The sequence below is a fragment of the Apium graveolens genome, chromosome 6, assembly GCF_009905375.1.
Source record: "Apium graveolens cultivar Ventura chromosome 6, ASM990537v1, whole genome shotgun sequence".
Lineage (NCBI taxonomy): Eukaryota > Viridiplantae > Streptophyta > Magnoliopsida > Apiales > Apiaceae > Apium > Apium graveolens.
The window spans coordinates 102,198,352-102,223,892 of NC_133652.1; positions in this window are offsets into that span (position 1 = coordinate 102,198,352).

Sequence of the window (25,541 nt, forward strand, 5' to 3'; positions counted from 1 at the left end):
TTGCACTACAGGAGGTTTCTTGGTGTGCTAGAAGGTTATAGTGATTAAAGTTGGATAGCTAAGAAATCTGGTTCCAATGGTGTGACTGGATACGTGTTTATCCTTTCCAGTGGAGCAATATCCTGGAAGTCTGCTAGATAGGCTATAATAACTCGGTCTACTTTTGAGGCTGAGTTATGCGCATTAGATACCACATGGTCTGAGGCTGAATGGTTGCACGGACTTATGTCTGTGATACCTGTAGTGAGCCAACCTATCCCTGCTTTTGCGATTTATTATGATAGCCATACAACTATCGACAAGATCAAAAGCAGAAAGTATAATAATGAAACCAAGAGACACATCCAAGTTAGATTAAAGTCTATAGGGGGTCTAGTGTCTGAGAGGATCATAGCTATTAAGTTTATTGGAACTCAAGATAACTTAGCTGATCCTTTGACTAAGGGACTTGAGCCTGTTGTTTTCCTTAAGTCTAGGTTGGAAATAGAACTGATAGCCCATCATGATTCATCCACAGTGGGAACCCAATATATATGGGAGGAGATCCCTTAAAATTGTATTCAATGTGGTAATAAAAAGCTGTGAGAGTGAATCGGTAGTACCTTACTGTAAACTAAGATACTTATGTATCAGAGTCTATTCCATGTAAACCTAAAAGGTACCGTTGCTACAAGTATAGACAGAGTTATTTGAACTCTGAATGGAGTCAAGTCGTATGACGAGATGATAGCAGTACATCTATGGAGATTCCCAGCTAAGCGAATGTAATTGTGTAGTCGCAATTAGAGGAAAGGGGTATTCCTCGAAATATTCGATGAACAAGATCGATACATGACCATTAATGTCTCATAGCAGTACATTGGCACCATAGCCTTTGACTTGTCGTCGTCTATGGAATGTGGTTACACCTAACGAATAAAGGTTCAAGGTGAAACATTCCATCTGTATCTGGTAGTCATCAAAGTAGGGGACTTAGGAGGGTTCAAACCCGAAAGGGTACCGATTCTGCAAAACAAGCCATGATGAGGATATATATACATTTATGTATGGATTTGTGGGGGATTTTCAGAAAATAGGGAGTTTGAGACATATTTTTAATATGTTCTTGATGAAATTTTTGGAAACTAACGATCGAAAGTTATTCCTTATAATGAGGACTCAAACTTTTATGTTTGGATCTAAGACATTTTCTTAGTGAAATCCATATATAATTTGAGCTGAAAGTAGGGGTAAGCAGAAAAAACTGAAACAAAAAAAACCGATAAACCAAACCGGAAAAAACCAAACCGCTAAAAAACCCGAAGAAAACCGAACCGACAAAAACCAAATTAGCAGTGCGGTTTCGGTTCCGGTTTTCAATCAAAACTGAACCGAAATTAACCGCATCGCTATATTATATATATAATAATAATATGTATATATACATATATATATTATCATAACCCTGTTCTAATATTTTGTTAATTAAATATTTAATTAACATTAGTATGATAAATTGTATTATATATATCCATAAATTAATTAAGATTAATATGTAAATACTCTTAGATCATAATTTTTCTAATATGTATATAATCATTTTTATCATATGTTTTGATATATATATATATATATTATTTCATTGTTGTGAACATATATTTTTATCATATTTCGTATCTATTATTTAAGATAATATGAATTATACATTCAAAAGATAACTTTATGAAATATATCAATTTTATTTAACGAATTTTAAAGTGACAAATCTTCAATGATTAATGTAATATCATCATTTAACTTGATGTTATTTTTTATCCAACACATTACCAACAAAAAATTGTACAAATAAAAAATGTATAAAAAAACCGAATAAAAACTGAAACCAATGAATGGTTAACCGAAACTGAAAAACCATTTTAAGCGGTTTGGTGGCGGTTAATAACAATTAACCGAACTGAACCGCATGTATTGGTTTGACTACGGTTATTGCTAAAAACCGCACCATGCACACCCCTAGTTGAAAGTGCTTTCTTGGAAATGTGTGTGGGTTAGTTTTATAGATGAAAACTTGTATCCCATATTGCTTTGGTAAAGTAGGTTTTGTGGCTTTATATAACAACATGTGCAAGTGTAGTGTACAACTATTAAGGCATGTGGGAGTGCATTGTGTTAGTGTGAGCCTCGCGCGCTGCCGCCGTCTCGCCTCACCGTGTCGCGTTGCGCCGCGACACGACACGGGTCGGGTCGAAGGGCGATTTGGGCGAATGTCTTGGCATCTCGCGTACGCGAGGCGACCTGGGCGGAGAATTTTATTACCGTTTTAATTAAAAAAATTAATAATTAAATATTATTTTTTAATAGAAATTGTTTCAAAATTTATTTTAAAAATATTTTCTGATTGATCTGTTAAATGAATAAAAACATAATTTTTATTAACATTTTAAGTGTGTGATTAGGGTATTCGAATAGATATATACAAGTAGATACCCTAACCCTAGCATCAGCCTCTCTCTCTCTCTCTCTCAAAACTGATCTCTCTGTTCTCAAGCGAACTAGGGTGTTGATCGTCGTTGAGCTTGCCGTAACTGTGTAGGAATAGGTCTGTAGTTGTTTTATCCTGGGAGGGACTTTGCAAACCGATCACAGCGTTAGTGGGGAAAAATTATCTTCAAGAACAGTCTATTATTCTCGAAGGGCTAGGCGACTCAGCGTGTTTATCTCCTATCGATTTCCGATTCAAGCGATAAAAGTAAGCTTTCTTTTAGATCTTTGTCAATTTTAGTCGCTGAATATTTCTCATTATTTGCCTCTATTGTTTGTTTCGTTATGAAAGGATATCTTCGATATATTATTTATTTTGGTATTTGTACGATTAAACATATAATTAAGAACACATAAATCCTCTCCATTAGGACATGAATTTTACTGATCCAAATCAAAGTCAAAAAGTCAAACTAGCAAAATCATGTCTTTTAAATAGATAAAAGAGATATTCAATTCTTGCAAAATATCAAAACTATATCTTTATGGAATATATCTCTAAGACAATATGATCAAAGAAGAAACATCAAGATATGATATTTCTTAGATCTGTGTTGCAACAGGAATATGGCAACAAGCTCGAATAAGGAATATTGCAGAAATACTCTTTAGAGATTTCGTGCTATATCAAAAATATTTAAATCTTCGCTCCAAAATATATCTCCACATATATCAAAAAAAAATTTATTCAAAGTATATTAATATTCAAAGTTGTAATATTAATATCCAGTTCTGCAACTCATTTATGAATACTTACACTAATTTTCTCCCGTTTCGTAAAATCAGCATTTCTCGCAGAAAATTATTCAAAAATACTCAAACACATTTCCTATCATCCAAATATATTTTATATATTAGGAAATATATTTTAAGTATTTATACAAGTCAAAACTTTGGTCAAAAGATCCATCTCCTTTATTTCAAGACCAACGATATTTTTATTCAGAAGAAAGGCTAACAAAACAGTTTCATTTTTAGATAAAATACTTCCACACACTAGAATCACTTGAAAATTTGGTATGGATCATTTAAATGGTATTTTATATGTATGGTAAAAATTTCTTAGCATTTAGAGAATTTTTGTCCGGGCACAAAAATCGAGGCAGTTGGTCCCACAGTTGACCACATTTGACCTAGTTACCATTGACTAAAGTTGACCAAAACTTTCAGAACATAATTTTATATTATTTAAGTATTTATCATATTTTTTATGATATTTATTTAGGAGTTTTTAAGGTGGTCATAATTAATGGTGTTTAATCCTTAATTAAGTGACTAAACAATGATTAAAAGAAAAAGGAAAACATATATTAATTCAATTATCTCAGCTGAGATTTGAACCCATAAAGTAGTTTGTCTCTTATGGCAAGTTGAAAAGGAACACAATTTGCTTTCCATGTCATCAATCCATGTGACATACACCATCCACCATCCATTTTCCTCAAATCTCCACCATTCAATCCACCCAACTTCTCCTATAAAAAAACCCCCAACCCAACCCATTTTCCTCAAGCTAAAGAGCCACAAAGTTGCTGGGATTTTTCCAAGAAGTGCTTCTCTTAATCTCTTTCAAATTCTATACACACACTTCTTCTCAAAAACCTTCTCTCTCTTCTATATACTTACATATATACAAGGTTTTTGAAACCCAAGCTTAGCTTCACCCAACCAAGCTTTATCCCACCAAGTGAGCTCATCCACTACCACTTCCCGGCCTCCCAAAGGGCTGCCCAAGTTCGACCAAAGTGCCAAAATCTGGCCGCACCTCCGGCGAATTTTTCCGGCAAACTTTTCCGACCGTTTTTCAAAAGTGTTTAGTTTTAGCTTCTTATTTGAGTTCTTTGTATTTAAGCTTTGTAATTAACTTCTCTACTTCATCTTAAGCTCTAATAAAAGCTCTCTTATAAAGGAAGTTCTCGGGGAGAACTTAGATTCGAATTCGTAATTTGAATAAGTACTTGATCTTCATAAAAATCATTCCAACGAGAAGATCTAAAAAGAAAAGTACTTTATCTCCAAGGGGAGATTATATTTAACACAAGTACGAGTTAGCCAATTATTTCTTGAACTTTAATTGGATCTTGGATAACACTCATTCGTGCTCATAAAATAATTACGAAGTTTAAGTGCAATCCCTTCTAGCATCTTTAGTGCTCTCCGGGGGATTATTACTTGTCTCATATAAACACTTCGTAATTTTTCAAATCTTAAAATGGATCGTACGAGTTAGAAAATTACTTAACTCTCTTTAATTAGATCTTGTCTAACTAATAACGTATATATAAAATATTACGAAGTAAAAGTGTAATCCCTTCTAACATCTTTAGTGTTCCGGGGGATTATAGCTTGTTTCATATAAACTACTTCGTAATCATCCGTTATTTAAAGACGAATCAAATCCATGATTAGACAATTATTTTCTCGCTCTTTAATTGGATCTCGGCTAACACATATCGTGTATATAAACAATTACGAGACATATCGTATAAGCCCCTTCTAACATCTTTCAGTGTTCCGTGGGGTTATTATTTGATATATATAAATAACTCATAATTATTCGTCTAAACTTCAAAAGCACGATCTTACGCCAATTACTTGCACTTCTATTATTTGGATCTTGGCTAAGAATCATAAAACTTATACAAGTGCTTGAAGTTAAAAGTATACTTTGACCACATAGTATCAAAACATAAGTATACTAAAATCCTTAAGCCTACGAGCGTAAAGGATAAGTTAAAATTCCGAAATTGTAATAAAGTATTCTTCGATTTATAAATACGTAATCTAAAGATGAAGAATACTAAAGAAGTCATAAGCTATATGTGCTTTATATAAAAGACTTCTCATATTACTCCACAACTTCGTTAAACCTATAAATGAGTAATTATAAAAATACTGAGACTACCATTTATTATATTAAGTCATATTCTTATTTAGTTTTAATATTCTTATTTGAATATTATACTATTTGTGGGCTAGTACAGTAACAAACTAGTTCAAACCATCTTTTCTATACTTGGTTTGTTTCATGGATTGTCTTGTTAGTTTTGTAGTGAAGTGAAGTGACGTGAGGTGATTCTCGTTCTAAGACCCAAGTCCTAGACGTACTAACGGGGAGTTAGTAGTCTTCGCACCGTGAAGAAGAGGAAAGACCCAAGATCGGATCACTAAGATCCAAGACTGACAAAAGCTAAGGAAGCCAAGTCCACACAAAGGCTCTACAACAACTTTGAAGAAATAGTGGGGAGTTATTATATAAGATAAGTTGTGTAGATATTACATTTATTTTGAGGTGGTGACCCTTGTGTTACGCACCAAGACAAATACTTGTAAAGGGTGTAAAGGCTTCTCCTCCTACTAAAGGAGAGAGTTAATTATAAGGGAAAATCCTGAGTCCAGGAGAGGAGCTCGGGGACTGGAGTAGGGGTGAGCGAATCTATTAGAGGTTACGCCATCGCGAACCAGGATAAAATTACCGTGTGGTATTTTCTTTCCTTGCACTTTATCTTCCGCACATATAAACTGCATAACCACCCGGTAAAGTTTTAAAAAGGGACAAAATATTTTTTAAAACACCACAACAATTTTTAAATTGGTAATTAAGCTATTCAACCCCCCTTCTTGCTTAAAATAGCCCTCTTATGGGACCTTACAATTGGTATCAGAGCAGTGCTTTCTAACGTGTTTGTTAAGTGATTTGCAGATTTACAGGCACAACAAAAAGTGATCCAGAATGGCGTATATTAATCCCGTTGGATGTGGTGAAGGTCTATCTATCTCATGACCTCCTCTATTTGATGGCACCAACTTTGCAACATGGAAAACGAGGTTTCGCATTTATGCTAGATCTCAAGGAGTCAAAGTTTGGATGGCTATCGAAGACGGGGTTCGCATTCCTACCAAAACTATAGATGACATCATCGTTGAAAAGAAGGTTAGTGAATACAACTTAGAGGAAGAAGCCACAATGAATATAGCCGCAAAGGCGGAAATGGTTCTCACAAGTGTACTTGTAGAAAAAGAATATAAAAGAGTAAATAATTGCAAGTCGGCACAAGAAATGTGGAACAAATTAGTGGTAACCTATGAAGGAACCACTAATACAAAATATTCTCGGATGGATACCTTGATCCAAGAATATGAGAACTTTAAACTCCAAGAAGGAAAAAATATCATCGATATGGAAACATGATTTACTCGTATTATCGATGAGTTATATCAACTTGGAAAGAATTATACTCAAAATAAAAAGAATAGAAGAGTGCTCAAATCTCTACCTCCTAGTTGGAAGGTTAAAGTCACTACTGTAAAAGAGATGCACAACTTAAATGAGTATAAGATTGATAACCTATTCGGAAATCTTCGTGCTTACGAAGAAGATAATGTTCCGGAAAAGGTTGCTCCAAAAGTGGAGGATAAAAAGAAAAATATGGCTCTAAAGGCCATATTAATTGATGAAGATGAAAATGACGAGGAGTTAAACGAGGAACTTTAAAATCTCGATAGGAGTGAAATTGCTCTACTCACAAGACAACTTAGTCGTGTGCTTCAAAGCAAAGCTCAAAGATACGGAAAAGGCTTCCTTAAATCTAATAATCAACAAATAGTTTTTAACTCTGGCGGAAGGCCAAATTACTCTCAAAATTATTCTTCCAATTATAAGAGTAATTATCCGTCAACGAGCTACAATAAAGGCAAAGGCAATCAAAATATAAATACCTATAGTAATGCCAATGCCTCTACAAACCATCCTGTTTACACTCCTCCAAACCTAAAGATCCATCTCCAGAGGAAACACAAGATGTGTGTTTCGAGTGTAAACAACCCGGTCATTATAAAAGAGAATGTCCTAAACTTTTAAAGGACGAAGTCTCGTGGCCGAGAATGGTTGGGATCTAAGTGAAGATGAAGAAGCTCCGGAAGCGAGTGAAGAAGTGGTCAATCTATACTTCATGGCTCTCGGAGATGAAACTACCTCAACGAAAATCTCCTCTTCAAATCAAGAGGTAACATCTAATCAAGCTGAAAGATGTCTCAATTAAATCTTTATTAGATGAATCTAATTTATCTCTCCTGGATATGAATAAGCATGATTTAATTGAACTTGTAGTAAGTTATAAGAATAAATATAAAGATGTTGAACAAAGGTTTCATTTGTTATGGTCCGAGAAGATGAAAATTGAGGAAATTCATCATACTCAAAATAAAGAATATACTCGGATGATGGACTCAAAAGTCCAAGATGAGAATGAGATTACATCTCTAAAAGATCAAAACCATCTCATCAAGATTAAGGTAAATAAACTTCAAGAAAACATACACAATCTTGAAACGGAGAATATATTATTAATTCTCAAAGACGAAGAGATGGAACGTGAAAAGATACAATTGAATGATAATATTTGTAAACTTCACGTTGATCTATTGAACTTAAAGATTCTAAATGAATCAAATGTTCAAGATATAGAAACATCTTATAAAAACAATCTTGATAAAGAAAATGAGCTATTAGAAACAAATAAGCTTAAAGGTGAAGCTCTAAGGTTAAAAGAAGAAAATTATAAACTTATAGCTCAAGTTAAGGATTAAGAAAGAATCCTTAACAACAAGATTGATGCCTTAAAGAAAGAAAATGAAAATCTTGAAGAAGTCATTCAAAGATTTACAGAAGGAAATAAGATGTTGGATCAAATGGTGCATACAAAAACCTCATATAATCATGAAGGTTTGGGATATAACAAGAATTCTCCTCCTAAAGGAAATACTCGGAGATTTGTATCACCAATAAAGACTTCACCCAAATCACCATCTTATAAATGTTCTTATTGCAATAAAATGGGACATACCATTCAATATTGCAAATTCAAGAATAGTGAAATTAAGGAAAAGCATGTATGGATTCGCAAGGAATTATACAAGAAAGATGATAAACGTGTGCCTCACAAAAATATGGAATATAAGAATCCAAGGCAACAATGGTCTCATCAACCAACTATGTTTCAAATAGAAACACACAATATCATGTAAATGGTAATGCATTTAGAAAACAACAACCTCTTAGTAGAAATGCTTAAGCTACTTACCATGCTAATAATAGATATAATGTTTATCATGCTTCATTAAGATTTCATGATAGCTCTAGGTATTATCAACCTCAAACTAGGCCTTATGCATCTAGAAATATTTATATGCCTAATGATAATTATACCATGCCTAGATTCTTTCATAAATCAAATGTTATATATGATATACTAACCCCAGGACCCTCAAGATAAAGGGGTACCTATAAATTTAACCAATCATGTATGTAGGTTTGTCTTTCCGCAAAACAAGACATATGGTACCTTGATAGTGGATGTTCAAGACATATGACCGGTAATAAGTCACTCTTGAATAACATTAAAAAAGTTACCACGGGGAGCGTAACATTTGGTGATAGTAGTAAAGGAAACATTATTGGCATCGGAGATATCGGAAATGGGAAAGTTAAAATATCCGACGTCCAATTGGTCACCGGGTTAAGGTACAATCTTCTCTCAATAAGTTAATTATGTGACAATGATTACAAGGTAATTTTGTACACTACTCATTGTTCTATATTAGATAAATTTGGAAAGTTGGTTCTCACTTGCCCTAGAAATAAAAATGTGTTAGATATATTTGATAATGCCATGTCTAATATAATTTGTGTTTAGTTTTCAGATCTTACTGAAACAAGACAAATCAGTACTTAACTGGAAATCAGCACTTATACTGAAAGTCAGAACTTAAGTTGTCAGAACTTAAGTTATCAAGAGATATTTATCAGGAGATAATATCAGGACTTAAGGAGACTTTCAGATAGGGAAGGTGGCTGATTGAAAGGAAAGAAGATTAAGACAAACGCAAGAAGAGATATGCATGAAGAAGGATTTTTATGAAGAATAGAATACTTGGAAGAAAAGATAACTGATTGATATATTTTAGGAAGCAGAATTATATTCCATATCAATTAGCGATTATCTTGTAACTGTGTAGTATATAAACATAGACATAGGGTTTACACTATATGTGTTATCATTATCGAGAATAATATTTATTGTAACCCTAGCAGCTCTCGTGATATTTTGTTCATCACTGAGAGAGGACAGTTCTACATTGTAACAGAGTTTAATAAAGTTTGTTTTCTGTTACTTGTGTTCTTTGAATTCGATTTGATTTTGATATAAACTGTATTCAACCCCCCTTCTACAGTGTGTGTGACCTAACAAGTGGTATCAGAGCCTATCTGTTAACATACAAACAGTTTAAGATCCAAAAACAATCATATTTGAAGCAGAAAATCCAACCAAGCCCACCAAATTTGAAGAACCTCCAAAGATTCAAATCCATAGTCGATATGAGGCTATTAGAGTTCCCATACTGAAACCATCTTATTACCCCATATGAAAGGTGAGGATGACTATGTTTCTGGAAGCTACAGATCCAGAATATCTTGACAGAATCAATGAAGGACCTCACAAGCCAACCAAACTCGCAGTTGCAGTTGCAGGTGAAGTAGCAAAGTCTGTACCAAAGGAGAAGAGTGATTACACTGCTGAAGATATCGCATCAATTGCTAAGGATGCTAAGGTACGACACTTGCTGCATAGTGCCATTGATAATGTAATGTCAAACAGTGTAATCAACTGCAAGACTGCAAAGGAGATATGGGATGCCTTGGAGACAAGATGCCAGGGAACTGATTCGATTAAGAAGAACAGGAAGACTATACTCACTCAAGAGCATGAACACTTTAACTCAAAGCCTAATGAGTCATTGACTGATTTATATGACAGATTTGTCAAACTCTTGAATGATTTGTCACTAGTTGATAAGCAGTATAATCTTGAAGATTCAAACCTTAAATTCCTGTTAGCTCTTCCTGAAAGTTGGGATTTGAAGGCCACAATTATAAGAGACAACTATAATCTTGAAGAAACAACTCTTGATGAAATTTATGGGATGCTCAAGACTCATGAACTTGAGATGGAACAAAGAAGCAAGAGGAAAAGAGGAAAGTCAAGGACAGTTGCTCTTAAAGCTGAGGAAGAATCCCCCAAAGCAGCTACCTCGAGGAAAGGCAAGGGAAAAGCGCTCATCACAAAGTCTGATACTGAGTCATCAAGTTCTGATAGTGATGATGACTCAGAAACTGAAAGCTTGTCTGAGATGGATGCTGATGAAGAGATGATGAAGCTGTGTGCTCTTATGGTGAAAGGAATCTCAAGGATTGCATACAGAAAATTCAAGGGAAAGAAGTTTTCCAGGAAAGGTGCAAGTTCTGATAAGAAGAGTTTCAGAAAATCTGAAGGCAAAGGAGGGAAGTCTGACAGAGGAGATTACACAAATGTCAAATGCTACAACTGTGGTGAGAAAGGCCACATATCTCCTGATTTCAAGAAAGTGAAGAGTGACAAATGCAAGGCTCTTGTCACAAAGAAGAAAAGCTGGACAGACACTTCAGATTCTGAAAGTGAGGAGAACTATGCCTTGATGGCAAATGCTGATAGCAGTTCTGAAGCTGCTGAGGTAAAGGTACCTCAAACTACTTATGCCTTTCATACTGATGACATTTATGAGTTGAGATGATATCTTAAAACCATGTTCATTAGTTATAGAGATCAAACTTTAACATGTGAAAGATTAATTTCTAAAAATCTTGCTTGTAAAAAGAAGAATGATTATTTAGAAAAAGAGGTAGTCATGTTCCATCAAACTCAGAAAGATAGAGATGATGCTTTCTATGTTAGGGATGAAGTACTTAAAATGAACGAATCTCTAAAAACTGAGTTAGAAAAGGAAAGAGAGATTATCAGGACTTGGACTAACTCTGGCAGAACAACTCAGAATTTGTTAAGTAGTGGAAACTGGAAAGAGGGCTTAGGTTATGGAGATGATAAGAATGATAAAGGAACTATAGAAATTAAGCCTATAGATGTTAAACAAAAGCCAAAGATAAAACCTGTTAAGTTTGTAGCTGTAAAGTCTAATACTGAGAAATCAGAAGTTAAAGAGGAATTAACTTCTGACAAACTAAAACAGGAAAAGCCAACTGAAGTTAACGTAGGCTTAATGACAAAGAAGCAGCTTAAGCATAAGCTGAAAGATGTTAAGAATGTAAACAAGGTAAAGTCACCTAGGAAAAATAGGAATGGAAAGGAAGGTGTGAATAAAAGCAATGATTATAAGCCTATTCCTAATGCTCCTAGAAAAACATGTCATAACTGTGGAAATTCTAACCATCTGGCTTTTTTTTGCAAGAAGAATAAGAACATAAACTCCTTACCTTCAAAGTCAGGAGTTAAGAGTCAGTCTGTTAGATATAGGCCATAAAATCCTTGTTTTCATTGTGGTAGTTTATGGCATTCCATTTATACTTGTAAGGAATATCATAGTTTGTACTATGATTATTATCAAATAAAACCTTCTTTAAAGAAAGTTAGCATTGTTCATTCTAGTGTAAGTTCTGATACAAAGTCTGATTGTGTAAATGCTGATAAGAAAAATGTTAACATAAACTCTGATGCTAAATCCGCTGCAAATGTTAACAAACTTAATAAGGCCAAAGGATCCAAGCAAGTATGGGTCCTTAAAACAATTCATTAGTGGTCTTTGTGATTGCAGAGTAACAGGAAAAACATCCTAGTTCTGGACAGTGGATGCTCAGGACATATGACTGGAAATAAAGCCCTGCTATCAGACTTTGTGGAGAAAGCTGGCCCAAGTGTTTCTTATGGAGATGGCAACATTGGAAAAACACTGGGATATGGAAATATCAATCTTGGGAATGTCATCATTGAGAAAGTAGCTCTGGTCTCAGGACTTAAACACAATCTGCTCAGTGTTAGTCAAATCTGTGACAGAGGTTATCATGTGGATTTCTTTGAAGAACACTGTGAAGTTGTAAGCAAATCTATAGGCAGAGTTGTTCTGAAAGGATACAGGCATGGTAACATTTATGAAGCCAAGCTTTCAACAAGTACTGATGGTTCTGCAATCTGTCTGTTAAGTAGAGCATCAATTGAAGAAAGCTGGAATTGCCACAAGAAACTCTCTCATTTAAATTTCAACAACATAAATGAACTAGTCAAGAAAGATCTTGTGAGAGGACTGCCAAAATCAGTATTTGCTCCTGATGGCCTTTGTGATTCATGTCAGAAGGCAAAACAAAGGAAATCTCCATTCAAGAGCAAGACTGAATCATCAATTCTTGAGCCTTATCATCTACTACATGTTGATCTATTTGGTCCAGTTAATGTCATGTCTATTGCAAAGTAGAATATGTTATGGTCATAGTGGATGAGTTCACCAGATACACATGGGTGTATTTCTTGCACACAAAAAGTGAAACTGCATCTATCTTGATTGATCATGTCAAGCAATTGGATAAATTGGTCAAAGATTCTGTGAAGATCATAAAAAGTGATAATGACACTGAGTTCAAGAATTTGATCATGGAAGAGTTCTGCAAAGACCATGGAATCAAGCAGGAATTTTCTGCTCCTGGAACTCCACAATAAAATGGAGTTGTTGAAAGAAAGAATAGAACTCTTATTGAAGCTGCACGAACTATGCTTGATGAAGCAAAGCTACCAACCTATTTTTGGGCTGAAGCTGTGCAGACTGCTTATTTTACTCAGAATGCTACACTCATTAACAAGCATGGAAAGACACCATATGAGATGGTGAAGAAAAAAAAGCCAAATCTGAAGTACTTTCATGTATTTGGATGCAAGTGTTTTGTTCTTAAGACTCATCCTGAACAGCTATCCAAATTTGATCTAAAAGTTGATGAAGGAATTTTTGTTGGATATCAACTTTCCACAAAAGCCTTCAGAGTCTACAATTTAAGAACAAGGGTTGTCATGGAATCTATTAATGTCTCTTTTGATGATAAGAAGATTACTGGACTTGAAGATTTCAATGATCATGATCAGCTGAGATTTGAAAATGAAGATTTAAATTCTGATACTGTAAATCCTGAGGGTCTAATTCCTGATACTGCAAATTCTGATGGATTAAACTCTGATGTTATTGAAACTGTGGTGACTACGCCAAATGAAGATGCACCTGTGCAGGGGGAGCATACTGAAGATACAACCACATCTCAAGAAGCATCAAAACCTACAACTGGCTCTTCTAGTTCTGATTCATCAAGTTTTGATGAGCCAAGTTCTGATAATTCTGGAAACTCAAATTCTGAAGGATCCAACTCAGAGAGCATAATTTCAGGGGGAGCATCATAAAATGTTGATGAAGACAGCATGGATCATGGCGGAGCATCCGGTTCTAGAAAAAACCTTCCATCTGTAAGGAAGTGGACTAAATCACATACACCTGACTTAATTATTGGAAATCCTGATGCAGGTGTCAGAACTAGAACAGCTACTTTAAATGAATGTCTCTATAATTCTTTTCTTTCTCAGACTGAACCAAAGAAAGTGGAAGAAGCTCTTCAAGATGCTGATTGGGTGCTAGCAATGCAGGAAGAGTTAAATGAATTTGAAAGAAATAAAGTCTGGACCCTAGTGCCAAGACCAAAGAACAGATCTGTTGTTGGTACAAAGTGGGTGTTCAGAAACAAAACTGATAGTGATGGAATAATTATAAGGAATAAAGCAAGGCTAGTTGCAAAAGGATATTCTCAACAGGAGGGAATTGATTATGATGAAACATTTGCACCAGTTGCTAGATTGGAAGCCATAAGGATATTTTTGGCTTATGCTGCTCACAAAAAGTTTAATGTCTTTCAAATGGATGTGAAAAGTGCTTTTCTTAATGGAGAATTGGAAGAGGAAGTATATGTTGAACAACCTCCAGGCTTTGTAGATTCCAAACTTCCAAATCATGTCTACAGACTTGATAAAGCACTTCATTGCCTTAAGCAAGCTCCAAGAGCATGGTATGAGACTTTAGCTCAGTTTCTTCTGGAAAGTGGATTTAACAGAGGAACTATTGACAAAACACTGTTCTACCTCAACCATGAAAAGGACTTACTTTTGGTGTAGATATATGTTGATGATATCATTTTTGGTTCTACAAATGACAGACTTTGCAAGAAGTTTGTCAAACTGATGAAGTCAAGATATCAAATGAGTATGATGGGGGAACTTAGCTATTTTCTGGGCCTTCAAGTCAAGCAGAATGAGGAAGGCACTTTTATCTGTCAATATAAGTACACCAGAAATTTGCTGAAGGAATTTGAAATGCAAGATTGTTCAAGTGCATCCACTCCCATGGCCACTGCAACAAAATTGGATAAGGATACTGGTATATCAGAAGATATTACTGATTACAGAGGTATGATAGGCTCACTACTCTATCTAACTGCTAGTAGACCTGATATCATGTATACTACTTGTCTTTGTGCAAGATTTCAAGCAGATCCAAGAGAACCTCACTTAACAGCTGTGAAAAGAATTTTCAAGTATCTTAAGGGTACAGCTGATCTGGCATTGTGGTATCCTAGAGAATCAGACTTTAAACTTATAGGTTACTCAGATGCAGATTTTGCAGGATGCAAAATTGACTGGGAAAAGCACAAGTGGAAGCTGCCAATTTCTTGGAGGCAGATTGGTTTCTTGGTTTAGCAAGAAACAAAAGTCAATTTCCACATCAACTGCAGAAGCAGAGTACATTGCTGCAGGAAGCTGTTGTCCACAGATGCTTTGGATGAAGAATTAGTTACTGGATTATGGGTTAAAATATTTTAAAATCCCTATTTACTGTGATAATCAAAGTTCTATTGCTATGACAGGTAATCCAGTTCAACACTCAATGATAAAGCACATCAGCATTAGGTACCATTTCATAAGGGAACATGTGGATGAAGAAACAGTGGAATTGCACTTTGTTCCAACAGATCAACAACTAGCAGATAGCTTCACAAAACCACTGTGTGAAGCTACTTTTACAAGATTGGTAAATGAACTTGGAATGGTTTCAGGTTCTTTCTCTAAGTCTGCTTAGTTTATGTTCTGTTTCATCAGATTTTATGATCAGTATTTACAGATGTTACTATCTTTGTGTATTCTGTGCTTAATTGAAAAAATTTCTTAAGTGCTGATTGTTGTCTGATGTGAATTTCTAAACTCTAATAGTGATATGAATGTTTCTGTGACTATTCAATCCAATGAGGATAACTGTGCTAGATGCTGACCTAGTAATCTCTAATATACTAAAGGTCCCATGTATGAAGTAATTATTTATGTGGAAACCCTCTTAACACAAGCAAATTCTGATATTGAGCTTAGTTAAGTTTACTTTGTCTATCTTATTACTAAGTCAAAAACTAGAATAATGCTTCTTATCTGTTAAGCTCTGATGTTAGTAAATCTGGTGAATGTACTAAGTGCTGATAAGCCTCACTTATCAAAAGAAAAAGAAATTCAAATCAGGTACTCCTTTGAGATCTAGAGTAAAAAAGTGGAAGGGAAGACCCAAGTGCATTGCTGGTATTAAGTAATATGCATCAGAAAAGCAAAATAAATATTTTCTTGGTGACTTTTCACACTCTATGATTCCTGGAGAAATACTCTGATAATAGCATAAATTCTGATAAGCAGTCGTGACTCACTTACACTGAGAAGCCACTGTAAAATGGAATTTTAAAAGATGCATAAAATGAGTACAAAACAGTTGAGGTGGATTCATGCATGAACTCATTCTAAAGTAGACTTCAGAATCATGACAGATTATGAGAAAAGTTCTTAGTTATGCCTTATTTCTAAGATGTACTAAAGTGAATCAGACTTTAATCTTTATCTGATATAAAGCTAACTGCACACACATATACTCCATATGAATGATGAAAATTACTGTGGTGATCAATGTTGTTTTAGATGAACAGGTTAAGTGTCAGTTGCATAAATTCTGAGGACAAGTTATGATGGAAGTTCTGATGATTAAGTTCTGAAGAACCGAAATCAGAATTTATGTGAAGAATTACAGAAATAGTTATTCACTTTTCAAGTTAAGGAGTCATGTTCTGATGACTGTTAAGTTCTGATATAAGTCTAAGTTCTGATATTAAATCCTGATTCTTTACTTGACTTATTTGTGGTTAAATCTAAAACAGTCATATTTAAAATCAGAATATGTTTGGGTGAGATATTAACAGTCAACATAATTTGGGTTAATGGTACTCGTATATGCATAGTAATTTTTACTGGTTTAGTGTGCTCATTAACTCCTGTCTTAAGCTTCCAATGGCTGTCATTATTACTCATCAATCTAGGGAGACGGGGTATAATTATTTTTACCTGTAACCATTCAATTTTCCTTGCGTCTCTTGGTATTCTATTGGTTATATAAACCAACACCTCATTCCAGCCAACACATCTCTCATTTTCTCTCAAACTCGCTCTTTTTACATACTCATCAAAAATATGGTTCGTTTCAACCTGCTCCTGAACTATGACCCTTTTACTATCGAGTTGAGCTATACTGATTGGCGGCAGGAGTGGCATGTAACTGTCATTCCTAATGAAATCTGGGACTCAGTTCCCCAAGAGGTTCTCACAGACCTCATATTCTTCTATATGGACTATCATCTCCATTGTGAGCGTCTGGAAGAGGAAAGGAGAGAAGCTCTCCGTCAGCAAGAACGGATCATCCGTCTTGCAGTGCTTTTCGTCAGCAGCAAAAGGAGTAGTCGTTAGGCTTCTTAGCTTAGGACTAAAGTTGTTGATGTTAAGAGTCGTAGCTTAGGACTGTCTTGCAACTTTTACATGTATTTTAAATTTCATCGAATGTATTTGCTTAATATATTAATGAAATTTTATCATTGTGCAAGATTCAGTTTCCGAGTCGTTTCATATTCTGATGACATTTTAAATCCTAATACTAACCATATTCTGATGACCTTTTTAGCTCTGATACAAATCAAGTTCTGATTCTGATGTGGCAATATTTATTTACTTGGTCCATTTGTGGTCATTGTCTCATTGGTCATATTTTTACAGAATATTGGTAAAGCAGTAATAATAATTTATTTAGTGGGAACAGTTTTAAAATTTAAAATAAAACTGAACGTCCTTGATTAATGGGATAACTTGGTAAGTGGAACGGTTTTTCTCCTTGAAAAACTGCATGTGATAAGTAATGATTACTGAATATCCGTGCCCATTAATTATCTTTTACTGTTGCATGTCTGACAGGTGTCTCAACGGTTATTTTTTTGTGTATAAGTAAAAGAGAGAAAATATTGTAAAATCTTTTATTTCCCTTCATATTTTATCTCTCTCCTTTTACTTTTATTCTCTCTCACATCTACTGACGATTTTTCATACAGACATTTTATCAAACACCTTACAGGCAATTTTCTCTCTCACGTATTTCTCATGGCACCTAAGGACATAATTTTTGATGGAGCAACGTTTGTTCCTAATAACTTCTCCGCTATTCTTAGCAAGTCAGAAGCCCCATCTGAACTTCACTTCATTCAGGACTTTCTTGCTAGTTCTGATATTGGGTATGCTCTGACCGAACCCGAAGCAGTCTCTGGTACTCAAGTACTGGAGTTCTGGAGAAGCGGTGTATATGATGATGGTGGTGCTCAAGGATCCCCAAGTATTATTTTTTCATCAGGGGAAGATGAGTATGTTGTGACATTGTCTACAGTTCGACAAGCACTGCAGCTACCTGAGAACTGTGTCTATTCTACTGTTGAAGAGTCGGTTCTTCAAAACATGATGGCCAGTCTGGGATATGAGAAGACATTGGCAAAGCTGGGCCAGTTGAAGAGATCTTTCATAAGGAGGGAATGGAGTTTCTTCTTTGATTGCATAACCAAGGCTTTTGCAAACAAATGTTCCAATTTCAATGCAATTCCCATATTCAGCCAACAAATCGGGTATGCTCTCATAAATCAAACTGATTTTGACTATGCAAGTGATGTCTTAGGTTTTATTGGGGATAGAATGACAGAAGATAGAACTACTGTTTATTTTGCTAGATTCTATCAGCTTATCTATAGTTTCTATTGTGATAATAAGCCCCAATCTGCTAGTGAATTAATTTCATCATTCAGACTAGTTAAAAGAGCTTTTAATGACTTATTATCTCCTGATAATAAGAAGGTTGTGTTAAGACCCCTCCTAATTCCTATATCTGTCAAACAAGCCTTAATAACCTACGATCCATTTAAATACACTACACTATATCCTGATGTTCAACCATCTGAACCTCATCCATCAGCACCTACCACCTCTGCTCAACCACCTCAAACTTTTCAACCTCAACCTTCAGATCCTACAGTGCAGCCTTCATCTTCCAAACCTAAGAGGACTAAGAAAGTACCTCAGACACAACAGAAGAGAAGGAGATTCATTCTGCGAGATTAATCAGATGCTGAGGAACATGTTCCTGTATCAGAACCTGTTGTTTTAGAAGCTGAGAAGGTCTCTTCTCAGAAAGATGTTGATATTGGGAGTTTTAGGCCCCTAAAAAGGCTTAGAAAGCGTAATTATGATGATACAGCTCCTACAGCCTCCTTAAAAGCTCAAAGATTCAAATCATTGGCAAAAAGGCCTGAAGATTCTGGTAAAGGAATGGAAGCAGCAGCTAAGAAAGGGGGTCAGGAATCTCTGATCTCACAAGACCCTGTTGAAGCTCACAATTCTCCTAGTGCTGATTCAGACCTTCATACAACTCATCTCTCTCCACTTCATGAGCAAGAAACAACTCACATTCCCATACCTCCAGTATCACCAGTACATGTTGATTACCAGGGGCCAAGTGATGAAATTGACATCCATAACTTGGAAGTGCCTCAGGTTTTGAATCTAGAAGCTCCACCAACTCAAGTCACTCCACAAACAACACCAATTCCTGATGCTGATTTTAATCCAGAATTGCCTACAACACCTTCTCTGCATCTAGATACTGAAGATCAGATTTTAGGTGAGCATCAGAATATGGCTGTTGATCAGAACTTAGTTGGATATCAGCACTTAGAGGATGATGTTGAAGCCTCCATAGCCTCTCATACTGTTCTTTTATCAGAGGATGCTGAAGATGTTGCCTCTATAGGTTCTGATGCTGCAAATGTTGATGATACTGGTGATGCTACTACAAATGTAGATGCTGAAGCAGCTGGTCCTTCTGGATATACACCTCTACAAACTCCTTTAAAAGCTGAGATAGTCAAGAAGTTTGTTACAGGGGAAGCACCAGTACCTTGGAGTGAAACTCATCGAGGACAGGAGAGGACTAAAGAATGGAACTCAGTTAGTTTTGTTCCTTCTGCAAAGATTCTTGTTGATTACTTGGCAAAAGCTGATGAGATGCTAGTTAATGATGATTTCAAGACATAGCTAAGAGTTACTGCACTTAGTACAAGGCACCTTCAAGGTCAACAATCTGTAACTCAGGCCAAGGTGGACAAGTTTGAAGAATCCTTAAATCAGCAAGATAAAGTTGTCAAGTTGGACAAGAAAATGTTTTTCAAACCTACCTTTGACAGAATTGCCACCATTGAGAAAACTCAGGAGAAACAACAGGCTCAGATTGATGATATTCTTAAAAACCAAGCTTCTCATCAAAATCAACTCAATGAGATCCAATCCTCAGTGGAATTGCTTGTCTCTCTTCTTTTACCTGCTGATGCCAAAAAGGGGGAGAAAGTAATTAAGTCCAAATGCAAACCTGTTAAGACACTGAAGGGAAAGGATGATGGTAATGACCCGGGAAACTCTGGAATGGGTGGAGGTCATGGTCAAGGTGGAGGTCTCTCATCAAGTAGAACTGTAATTACAAGTCAAAGAACAAGTTCTGATACTGGGAGAAGAATAACTTCTAATACTGGTAAAAGGATAAGTTCTGATGAACTTTTGGAACTTGATGAAGAGATTTCAAGACAGTTATTTCTGAAAGAAAATCTAGGAATGGACTTTGAGAGTCTAAAGGAAGAAGAAGCTAGACTTAAGTTAGAAAAAGTCATCTCCAAATCTGAAGCTTCTGTTATTGAAAAGAAACTTCCTAAAGCTAAAGGCATTGTGATAAAAGAAAGGACAAATCATGTGGCAACCAAGGCCAAATCACAATTGTAGATAGATCCAAGGTCCAAGGGCAAAGAAAAAGTTGGTGAACCTGTAAAGGTTTATGTGCCTCCTATGGATGAAGAAATATCTGATGAAGATGTTAATCTTACTCTGACTTCAAGGAAGATTTCTCAAACAACCTCTGACATGGCTCAAGTTGTTCAGAATAAAGATATAGTTAGGTCTGATATAACTATGAAGCAAGCGACCTCTGACATACCTCAAGTTGGCTTGATATCAGAAGATAAGTCGAAGGAAACCTCTGACATTGCTCATGTTAAATCCTCAAAGTTACTTCTACCAAGATTCACTAAAGCCAAACAGACTTAACCTTTGAAGACCGCAGCAAGTGGTTTTGAAGTAAGAGTGGTTACATGAAAGGAAGCAAGAGATAAATCTGGATTGGGTAGTGCTGATGAAAGAAGAGTGCAGAACACAACCAATGATCCAATTTCCTTAAGTGAACCAGATGTTGGAGCAACTCCTGAAAGATTGAATCAGCTTGAATCTGTACAGATGGTTTACCATACCTTCTTGAAAGAACATATCTTGTTATATTTCATGACAGATGGAAGGGTTTACCATATTAGGCAGAATGCTATACCACTGAAGTATTATGAGGAACTAGAACATGTTCTATTTCTACTTTAAGTGAAGAACAGATTAACAGATAGTGCTGCAAATTATTTGAAGACTCAAATTCAGAGACAGAAGAAGCTTTATTCTGTAAAGTCTGACAGCACATATTGTCCAAAGTACAGAGATCACAAGGGTGATATTATCGAGATGAGCCTAACTCTGCTAAGATTATAACTACATTTCTGGGTTATAAGGCTGTAGAATTCAATCTTGAGTCTGACAAGGTATATTTGATCAGACTAGATCAGGAGATAAGGAAAGCTAAAATAAATGATCTCAGGGCTGCTATCTTTCAAATTGGTGAAGATACAGTTGAATTGAAGAATGCTAAAAGGAGAATGATTGATGAATTCAGATATGCTGAGAGATGTTTGTTAAAGAACTTTCTCATAACAACTCCTGATATTGAAGAGATCGGTAATTGAGGCCAAGTCAAGATCTACAACTGCTCAAATTCTGATTTGTGTACAGACTGAAGTTGTTATCAGAAGTTAAAGTTGGTAAAGCTTTAAGGACTGTAAGTTGTAGTTATCTAGTCAAATTCTCATGCATTTGTACTTAATGTTTTGACATCATTAAATATCTGTTAAACTTGTATATTATGCTAATTTACAAGTTGGGGGAGATTGTTAAATATATTTGATAATGTCATGTCTAATATGATTTGTGTTTAGTTTTCAGATCTTACTGAAACTGGACAAATCAGTACTTAACTGGAAATCGGCACTTATACTGAAAGTCAGAACTTAAGTTGTCAGAACTTAAGTTATCAGGAGATATTTATCAGGAGATAATATCAAGACTTAAGGAGACTTTCAGATAGGGAAGGCGGTTGATTGAAAGGAAAGAAGATCAAGACAAACGCAAGAAGAGATATGCATGAAGAAGAAATTCTATGAAGAATAGAATACTTGGAAGAAAAGATAACTGATTGATAAATTTTAGGAAGTAGAATTATATTCCATATCAATTAGCGATTATCTTGTAACTGTGTAGTATATAAACACAGACATAGGGTTTACACTATATGTGTTATCATTATCGAGAATAATATTTATTGTAACCCTAGCAGCTCTCGTGATATTTTGTTCATCACTGAGAGAGGACAGTTCTACATTGTAACAGAGTTTAATAAAGTTTGTTTTCTGTTACTTATGTTCTTTGAATTTGATTTGATTGTGCTATACACTGTATACAACCCACCTTCTACAGTGTGTGTGACCTAACAAAATATTTTTACATGTGACATGAGCAAGCAAGTGAACGTGTGCCTAATCACTATAAATGATGATCCATTGCTATGGCAACGAAGATTAGGACACGCCAACATGAAGTTGATAAATAATATATCAACTAAAGACCATGTCCGAGGTATACCAAAACTAAACTATCATAAAGATCATACTTGTGAAGCTTGTGAAGTTTGTAAACAAATTAGAGCTTCTCACAAAGCAAAGTTTATGGTATCTACCTCGAGACCTCTCAAGCTACTACATATGGATCTTATTGGTCCAGTTCCAATACAAAGTCTCGGAGGTTGCTCATATACGTTGGTAGTTGTAGATGATTATTCACGATTTACATGGACTGAATTTCTCAAAGCCAAAAGTGATGTTTTTGAATCCTTCTCATCTTTATGTAAAAGGATTCAAAATCAATAAAATAAAACCATAGTCTATATAAGGACTGATCATGGTAAAAAAATTGAGAATTCGAGTTTCACCAACTTTTGTGATGAACACGGCATCACACATAATTTTTCCGCTCCATACACTCCTCAATCCAACGGAGTAGTTGAACAGAAAAATAGAACACTCCAAGAAATGGCTAGCATAATGCTAAATGAATATCTTCGACCTAAATATTTTTGGGCCGAGGCTATGTCAACCGCTTGCCATATTCTTAATTGGGTTTTTCTACGACCTATAAAACAAAAGACTCATTACGAGTTATATTTTGGCAAAACTCCGAAACTAAGCTACTTTCGAGTATTCGGAAGCAAGTGCTTCATATTAAATTCAAAAGAGTATCTTACGAAGTTTGATCCTAAATCAAACGAAGGTATATTTCTTGGATACTCGAACAATAGTAAAGCTTACCGAGTGTTTAACCTCAAATCACTTATGGTGGAAGAATCTATGAATGTCGCTTTTGATGAAAGTAAACCACCGGAGAAATATAAAGATCTTGTTGAACAAGAAAATGTTGAACAAGATGATATTGAAAAGGTTATTCGATAATTCGAAAATATGGGTCTCGGGACTCCTGTACATAAAAATCTATTAGAATTGGACAAAAAGGAAGATGAACTTCCTCAAGCATTTCCCACTATAAAAAGTCATCCATTAGATAATGTGCTTGGAGAATTAAGGAAGGGAGTTCAAACGCGGGCACAAGTTCAAAATGTTGTGAATCATCTTAGTTTTCTATCTCAAATAGAACCCAAGACCGCGAAAGAGGCTTTATTAGACGAGGATTGGATTTCTGCTATGCAAGATGAATTGCTCCAATTTACTCGTAGTAAAGTGTGGGAACTTGTCCCTAAGCCTCATGATACTTCCATAATTGGTACAAAATGGGTATTTGGAAAAAAATTAGACGAGAATGGAATGGTAGTTCAAAATAAAGCAAGATTAGTTACACAAGGATATACCCAAATGGAAGGAATAGACTTTGATGAAACATATGCACAGGTAGCAAGAATTAAATCAATTCGAATGCTATTGGCTTATGCTTGTCATAGAAATTGTAAATTCTATCAAATGGATGTGAAATCTGCATTCTTAAACGGGATCTTGGAAGAGGAAGTATATGTGAAACAACCTCCTGGGTTTGAAAATGCGATACATCCTGATTATGTCTATAAATTATATAAAGCTCTATATGGCTTAAAACTAGACCCAAGAGCATGGTACGAAAGGTTGAGCAAGTTCCTACTAGAAAATAAATTTAAGATGGGAATGGCCGATAAAACCTTATTTACGAGACAAGAAAAAGATGATATATTGCTCGTACAAATATACGTAGATGACATCATTTTTGGATCAACGAATGATGGACTATGTAAAGAATTCTTTGAAAATATGAGTAAAGAATTCGAGATGTGTGTGATGGGAGAATTAAACTTCTTTTTGGGATTGCAAATAAGTCAATCTGATGAAGGCATCCATAACTCTCAATCCAAGTATTGTAAAGAGATGTTGAAAAAATTCGAAATGGATAATGCCAAACCCATCTCTACTCCTATGTCTACATCCGATAAATTAACGGAAGATCCAAAAGCAATTCCCGTAGATACAAAGAAATATCGAGGAATGATCGGTAGCTTCCTCTATATAACTGCAAGTTGTCCCGATATTCAATATAGTGTTTGTAAGTGTGCTAGGTTTCAAGTAGCACCTAAAGAATCTCATTTATCCGCGGTAAAAAAGATATTGAGATATCTTAAAGGAACCACTGATGTTGGTCTTTGGTATCCAAAAGGAATACCATTTGACTTAGTATATTTTTCTGATTCGGACTATGCCGGGCATTTAGTCAACAGAAAAAGTACTAGTGGTACCTTGTCAGTTTCTCGGTGGATGTTTAGTTTCTTGGTTTTGAAAGAAACAAAATTCCGTATCCATCTCAACAACCAAGGCTGAGTATATAGCAGCTACAAAGTGTTGTGCTCAAATAATGTGGATGAAGCAAACACTAGCTGACTATAATATAAAATTTGATGTGATCTCAATCTTATGTGATAATACGAGTGCTATTGATCTTAGCAAGAATCCCGTATTACATTCTAGATCTAAACATATAGATGTGAGACATCATTTTTTACGTGATCATGTCAATAAAGGCGATATAAAAATGACTCATATTGATACTGAGATCAATCTCGCTGACATATTCACAAAACCATTAAATTCCGAAAGATTCACTAAACTCCGCTTGGATTCAGGAATGTTGGAATTTGTGAAATAATGGTTTATATAAAGAACAGTTGAGAATTATAAAGAAGTCTCAACGATAAGGATATTCTCCCGATCAAGTTATTAAGTTTATCTAAAACTCAGATTTGTCAATAAAGAAATTTATTGATCGGGTTAAGATAACTTAAATAGCGCAGATTAACCGGGAAAATAAACTTAATCGAGTGAATATTTATTATTCCATGAGATTTATAAATATTTAGAAGTCTTTCCTATATAGACTGGTTGTTATTTTCAGTTATTCATATATATATATATATATATATGAATATATATATATATGAATATATATATATATATATATATATATTTATATATCTATTTTGTTCTTAAATATATATAT